The following is an 8,324-nucleotide window of genomic DNA, read 5'->3' on the forward strand; positions in this document are numbered from 1 at the left end:
AGTTGAAGTGTACCTATGATAAAAATTACAGACCTCTACATGCTTTGTAAGTAGGAAAACCTGCAAAATCGGCAGTGTATCAAATACTTGTTCTCCCCACTGTATATATATATAACACATAATAATGAAAAGGGAAGGTTGTTGCACACAGATTGTTTATTAATGTGTCTTTCTGTACCATAATCATACATCCTTTATCAGCTTGTCATCAGTTCTGCAGACTGATACCACACAGATTGAAATAGCTGTGGACTGTATGTCCTGAAATTATATTATTTTTAGAGAGAGAGGCACCTGGGGCAAGATAGATTATTCAGTGTTTCTCTTTCAGCCTGCAATTTCCTGAGGATAAATGAGAATGATAGGATGTTCCATTTTGTTATTGAAATTCCTCTCATAAGCTGCTTTTATCGTTATAGGAATTGTACAGTGCCATTTCTTTTTTTAAATGTATGAGATATCTGTCTTATGTAAGCAGAGGATTGGTTTTTGCTTTTGTGATATACCGTGGTGTATACTTACTGTGGTTAAGGCAATTTTTAGCACTTTAATCATTGAGGGATAAACGCAGACAAACACATGCACACACTCAGACATGCACAGACCCACACATACACATGCACGCACCATCAACATGAAAGTATTTCACGGAGACGTACTGTGCACTGTGTACTAAAACTAATCATCATGGGAAATAGTGCAGTATTAAAACACAATCTGAGAGCTTTTTTTTATAAAAAACCCACCCATCCATCTCTTTGATTCCATGAAGACCTTTAATCCAGAGCTCAGGGCTCTTACATAAACATGCCAGTACTCACTCTCCCTCTCTCTGATAAGCGTCTCATCACCTTATCACACACATTCGCACACACACACACACGCATGCATGCACACACGTGCGGTCGCATGCACACACACTCACACGGACGAGCGCACACACACCCACGCGCGGGTGCACATACACACACACTAATTCCGGTGAACGGATACTGCAGTTATTTATTGTGTAGTGGGATTATCACTGTAATGTGAATTGGCAATATAGGTCCTTCTGGCATAGTACTACAAAATACTGCAAGTTATTCCTGACATTTAATCGTAGTAAAAATTCCCTGTCTTAGGTCAGTTAGGATCACCATTTTATTTTAAGAATGTGAAATGTCAGAATAATAGTAGAGAGAATGATTTATTTCAGCTTTTATTTATTTAATCACATTCCCAGTGGGTCAGAAGTTTAAATACACTCAATTAGTATTTGGTAGCATTGCCTTTAAATTGTTTAACTTGGGTCAAATGTTTTGGGTAGCCTTCCACAAGCTTCCCACAATAAGTTGGGTGAATTTTGGCCCATTCCTCATGACAGAGCTGATGTAACTGAGTCAGGTTTGTAGGCCTCCTTGCTCGCACACAATTTTTTTGTTCTGCCCACAAATGTTCTATGGGATTGAGGTCAGGGCTTTGTGATGGCCACTCCAATACCTTGACTTTGTTGTCCTTAAGCCATTTTGCCACAACTTTGGAAGTATGCTTGGGGTCATTGTCCATTTGGAAGACTCATTTGTGACCAAGCTTTAACTTCCTGACTGATGTCTTGAGATGTTGCTTCAAAACATCCACATAATTTTCCTGCCTCATGATGCCATCTGTTTTGTGAAGTGCACCAGTCCCTCCTGCAGCAGAGCACCCCCACAACATGATGCTGCCACTCCCGTGCTTCACGGTTGGGATGGTGTTCTTCGGGTTGCAAGCCTCCCCCTTTTTCCTCCAAACATAACGATGGTCATTATGGCCAAACAGTTCTATTTTTGTTTCATCAGACCATAGGACATTTCTCCAAAAAGTACAATCTTTGTCCCCATGTGCAGTTGTGAACCGTAGTCTGGCTTTTTTATGACGGTTTTGGAGCAGTGGCTTCTTCCTTGCTGAGCGGCCTTTCAGGTTATGTCGATATAGGACTCGTTTTACTATGGATATAGATACTTTTGTACCTTTTGTACAATGCCACAGATGTCTCAAGTATTGAGGGAGCATGCAATTGGCATGCTGACTGCAGGAATGTCCACTAGGGGTGTTTCCAGAGAATTCAATGTTCCTTTCGCTACCAAAAGCCACCTTAAAGGTCATTTTATGGAATTTGGCATCACAGAGGCTGGTGTATGGCGTTGTGTGGGCGAGCGGTTTGTTGACATCCGCAATCATCACCTCATGTTTCAACATGATAATGCATGGCCCCATGTCGCAAGGATCTGTACACAATTCCTGGAAGCTGAAAATGTCTCAGTTATTCCATGGCCTGCATATACTCACCAGATATGTCATCCATTATGTCATCCATTGAGCATGTTTGTGATGCTCTGGATCGACGTGTACGACAGAGTGTTCCAGTTCCCGCCAATATTTAGCAACTTTGCACAGTCATTGAAGAGGAGTGGGACAACATTCCACAGGCCACAATCAACAGCCTGATCAACTCTATGTGAATGAGATGTTGTGCTGCATGAGGCAAATGGTGGACACATCAGATACTGACTGTTTTTCTGATCCACGCCCCTACTTTGTTTTTGTACACTATATACACACAACCCCATAAAATTTGTGGATTTGGATTTCAACCACACCCGTTGCTAAAAGGTGTTACCATCCAGCACACAGCCATCCAATCTCCATAGACAAACATTGGCAGTAGAATGGCCTTACTGAAGAGCTCAGTGACTTTCAACATGGCACCGTCACAGGATGCCACCTTTCCAACAAGTCACTTCGTCAAATTTCTGCCCTGCTAGAGCTGCCCCGATCAACTGTAAGTGCTGTTATTGTGATGTGGAAATGTCTAGGAGCAACAACGGCTCAGCTGCGAAGTGGTAAGCCAAACAAGCTCACAGAACAGGACCATCGAGTGCTGAAGAGCGTAGCGTGTAAAACACCTCTGTCCTCGGCTGCAACACTCACTACCAAGTTTCAAACTGCCCCTGGAAGCAACGTCAGCGCAATAACTGTTCGTCAAGAGCTTCATGATATGGGTTTCCATGGCCGAGCAGCCGCACACAAGCCTAAGATCACCATGCGCAATGCCAAGCATCGGCTGGAGTGGTGTAAAGCTCGCCGCCATTGGACTCTGGAACAGTGGAAACATTCTCTGGAGTGACGAATCACGCTTCACCATCTGGCAGTTCGACGGATGAATCTGGGTTTGGCGGATATCAGGACAACGCTGCCTGCCCCAATGATAGTTCCAACTGTAAAGTTTGGTGAAGGAGGAATAATGGTCTGGGGCTGTTTTTTTTCATGGTTCGGTCTAGGCCCCTTAGTTCTTATAAAGGGAAATCTTAACGCTACAGGATACAATTACATTCTAGATGATTCTGTGCTTCCAACTTTGTGGCAACAGTTTGTAGAAGGCCCTTTCCTGTTTCAGCATGACAATGCCCCCATGCATAAACTGAGATCTATACAGGAATAAATGGAATAGTGTTTACTGGCTTTAAGGCAGTGTGCATATTGCAATGGTTAGATTAATTTAAAGAAGCTCACTTACACCACAATCAAACTACAGCATTTTCGATAATATTTGTATTTTCTCATAATTGTCATTTAGTACCAATCAATTTATTTTCATACACAGACACTTGATGTAAAATTCATGCTACCTTGCATATTCATGAATGTACCAAAGTATATAAATTGTGCAAATAATTGTTAAAACTGCAATTTTTCAAATACAGAATGCCTCTAGTCTATTTGCCTATTCTGGCTACTGTGTGAGTATGCATTGATTGAATAAAGGTGTTTGCTGTCCAATGCGTGTGATTTAACACTATCTTCAATCCCTACTTTGAACAGTCGCACCATTTTGCAGGGTGTTCATCGTTCACTTGATGTATTCACTGTTCAAGAAATGACAGCAACGTGGGTGATGTTTCTCCAAACTGCCCCAAATGACATATCTGAGAGGTCCGTTTGGACTGTGAAGAACTACTTGTTTTTGAGATGTTTTGAGGAGCTCTTAAGTGCAAAGGCAAGGCTACTGTGTTTCAACTCAATGTCACTCACACCAGTCTATAGATAATCATTGCTCACGCTATTGTGGCCCTCAACAAGCTCTCCCCTATACACATTGCTCACGCTATATTGGCCCTCAACAAGCTCTCCCCTACCCTAGTACACCACTAGAGAGTGTCAGTGTGTCATCCATGATTACAGCCTGATGTCGGGTATGCTTCTATCTCTCCATCTGGAGACAGATTGGCATTGCTGCACAGGAAAGGGAAAGGGAAAGGAGGGATACCTAGTCAGTTGTACAACGGAATGCATTCAACTGAAATGTGTCTTCAGTGGTCTCATCAAGTTCTTCTGACTGTGTGGATGAACGATGAATGTGTCTCAGTGGTTTTCAAAAAGTAACCTTTCCTCCCTAATAACTGTTGGATGAAGGGACTGAAAATAAGAAACTCACGTACAGTCTGGTACTGTGTGTGTGTGTGTGTGCCTGTTTATGTGCATGCTGTTTGTCTCTGTGTGTGCGCATGTCTGCAAACTCGTATGTGTACAAATGTTCCTGCAATAATTCAGTAAACCGGCGGTGCTATCTGGACGTCCGCGCAGTCGTCACCACATACTGACGTACTGTCAGGCTGAGCATACCTCAGACAGGAAAAGACAGCTGGGTCTTTTTTTGTCTCATCTGGCTCTGAAACACCTCCTATAGAGTCATTTCCATGTGTCAATGTCATTTACTTTCTTCACCCCTCTGGAAGAAATAGTGTCCTGGAGAAACAGTTTCACCTACATATAGTGCCCCAAAGAAACAGTGTCACATACAAATAGTGCCCCAGAGAAACTGTCATGGACAAATAGTGGCCTGGAGTTATGGATGGTGTTAACAGATACACTACCGTTCAAAGGTTTGGGGTGACTTAGAAATGTGCTTGTTTTTGAAAGAAAAGCACATTTTTTGTCCATTAAAATAACATCAAATTGATTGGAAATACAGTGTAGACATTGTTAATGTTGTAAATGACTATTGCTGCTGGAAACGGCTGATTTTTTATGGAATATCTACATAGGTGTACCGAGGTCCCATTATCAGCAACCATTACTCCTGTGTTCCAATGGCACGTTGTGTTAGCTAATCTAAGTTTATCATTTTAAAAGGCTAATTGATCATTAGAAAACCCTTTTGCAATTATGTTAGCACAGCTGGAAACTTGTTCTGATTAAAGAAGCAATAAAACTGGCCTTCTTTAGACTAGTTGAGTATCTGGAGCATCAACATTTGTGGGTTTGATTACAGGCTTGTCAGTCTATTCTTGTTCTGAGAAATGAAGGCTATTCCATGCGAGAAATTGCCAAGAAACTGAAGATCTCATACGACGTTGTGTACTACTCCCTTCACAGAAGAGAGCAAACCGTCTCTAACCAGAATAGAAAGAGGAGTGGGAGGCTCTGGTGCACAACTGAGCAAGAGGACAAGTACATTAGAGTGTCTAGTTTGAGAAACAGATGCCTCACAAGTCTTCAACTGGCAGCTTCATGAAATAGTACCCGCAAAACACCAGTCTCAACGTCAACAGTGAAGAGGCGAATCCAGGATGCTGGCCTTCTAGGCAGAGTTGCAAAGTAAAAGCCATATCTCAGACTGGCCAATAAATAAAAAAAATTTAAATGGGCAAAAGAACACAGGCACTGGACAGAGCACCAACACTTTGGATGTTATGTTTATGTTCAGTATAACAACAGAATTTCAGCACGCTTATAGGGACAGGGAATTCAACACGTACGGCACTTAGACAAAGAAATTGATAATATGATGTGATTGTGGCAGCTGTTTTGTTAGACTTCCGTGCAGCTTTTGACATTATCAATCATAATCTGCTGCTGGAAAGACGTATGTTTTATGCAGTGGTGATTTTAGAATGACAATCTTGGTGGGGAAAACATATTTTTTTAAATGTGGGATGCATGCCAGCAAAGCCACTACACAACACAACGCTAAATATCACATTAGTTGCACTATAACGGTGACAAACGGTGCCCACAAACTGCTAGGGCCTACATAAAGCTGTGCCAACAGTAGAGCTTGCTTTTCAGCACCACGGAGTGAGTTACCACTGCTACACCTGGCTATCAGCGGAGCCTTGTCTGGGAGCGAAACAGTTCATTCAGCCTCATTTACTGCCTTTAAAAAAAACATATGGTCAAGTGCCACAAAGAGGGACATATGCAAATTACAATTGGCCCAGAAGAGAGCAGCACGTCTGTCCCTTCGATGTACACGGCGAGCCAACAGTGATAATGTGCATGTCAATCTCTCCCTGCTCAGGGTGGAAGAAAGATTGACTGCATCACTGCTTGTCTTTGTGAGAGGTATAGACATGTTGAAATCACCGAGCTGTCTGTTTAAGCGACTAACGCACAGCTCAGACAACCATTCATGCCCAAGACATGCCACCAGAACAGACTACGGGAAACGCACAGTACTACATAGTAGAGCCTTGACTACATCATGTAACTCAGTCGAGCAGTAAAATCAGATTAAAAAAACGGATAAAACAACAACTTATGGAACAGTGCGGACTATGAAGAGACACACAATGGCACTCACAGCATTCTCAAACACATGCTAACACACCTGCCACTGGCACTGAGTAAAGCCTCGACTGTCTATGTATGCTGATGACTGAACACTGTACACACATACATTTTAATATTGTTATTTTGCTGTATTATTGATTTTGTATTGTCGATATGTTATGGTAGAGTTTCGTGTAATAATGTGTTGTGTTATGAATCGTTTTATTGTGTGTAATTGTGATTGGACCCCAGGAAGAGTAGCTGCTGCCTTGGCAACAGCTAATGAGGATCCGGAATAAATACAAATGCAAACGTGAATTAGTACCTAAGCTACTGTACATACATGGAATTGTTTGTGTGTGTGTGCATGCATGTCTTGCAAACCTTCAGTTTGTTAGAGGTCAGTCCCGATGGTCAGGAAAACCGAGAAATGCAGCCATAGCTCAGCAACCTACTAGAGGAGCCTTCAGAGGTTAAAGAAGACCCGGTGTAAGAGATAAAAAGAGAGAACGAGAGGGGGAGAGAGAGAGGGAGAGAGCCAGGGGTTGTGGAAGGGGGTTAATTTACAATCAGCAAGACCGCTGTACATGCTGAACAGAGTTGAGTCTGAACATTTCACACACTAGAATCTAAGCCGGGCCTAACCTGGAAAAGAGGTAACCGTCGTGATTGCCGTGAATCCTTGAATTTGTCAAAACGATCTCGCTGTACTCATCATAAATGTTCACTACCTCATATACTTTAGCCATACTAAAGACCCCTGCTGGAGAAAACAGCTGCTCAATGCTTTCTGAGTCACAAGTGTGGGCATCCACATTGACTACAGTGCAGGAAGTGATGTTGAAAAGGGTCCCATTGTTTGTAGCAGCTTCCTGCGAGTCGGAACGTTTGGACCCGGTTGAGGTAAACCTCCCAAATGCCACTTCTGAAACTACTTGTGACTCATACTTTTTGCTTGAGCCACGAAACACAGTTTGGCAGTTCTCTGTCTTCAAAAGCCTCATGGCATCCATCATCAGGAAGTGGAGGGATTTGAACCGGAAGTCACCGTTGTAGACATTGACATTCCCACCCTGAGTCTCCACTCAATCGTTGAAAGTCTTTCGGAAATCCTCTCCCCCATGTCCATAAGCCACAAATGCAGCCGTGTGTTCCTTGACACTTCCTGGGATTAACTTTGTACACTGCTTTGCCTCCCATGCAGCATGATATGCCATACTGGCATTCAGCTCTGCTTTCTTTAGCATCTGCTCTAGACATTGAATATACTGTTCACCCACTGCATTAGGAGCAATGTCCACTTGCATTACCTCAGCAGTAACCTAAAGAATAGAGAGTAGTTAAAAAATATTATTTCAACCCAGAGAAACTGGCAAACTACCCATGTGGGACCCAACTTTTCAATACAACAATCTAATTTAGCAATTTTGTGCCATCTGAGCTTTTATCAATATTTTCCATGACCTGTTGATTTTGGGAAAATATCACTTCTTAGCCTTGTATCAATTTTTTTTTCTTAATAATTGTAACTCTTAACACTCAGGGGAATTGGCCTATATGGAGAGGGACAAATTGAAATGTTTCCCACTGAAGAAATATGAGAGGCCTATGCATAACCATTGGTAAAAACTGAAAGGGAACACTTTGGAGATTATGAGGAAATTATCAGAACAAAGGTGAGGACACAACAGTCAACCTGACACAATACAGAATACAACATTTTACTGAGGAAAGATTTTGGGACTTTCAGT

At 42.3% G+C, this 8,324-nt stretch overlaps 1 pseudogene; it reads right to left on the bottom strand.

Annotated features, from left to right (window-relative positions):
• Positions 1-7,202: 7,202 nt before the first annotated feature.
• LOC139579727 (T-cell ecto-ADP-ribosyltransferase 2-like) overlaps positions 7,203-8,324 on the bottom strand; it is a 1,332-nt pseudogene continuing 210 nt past the window's right edge.

This window comes from Salvelinus alpinus, chromosome 6 (genome assembly GCF_045679555.1).
Source record: "Salvelinus alpinus chromosome 6, SLU_Salpinus.1, whole genome shotgun sequence".
Taxonomy (NCBI): Eukaryota; Metazoa; Chordata; class Actinopteri; order Salmoniformes; family Salmonidae; genus Salvelinus; species Salvelinus alpinus.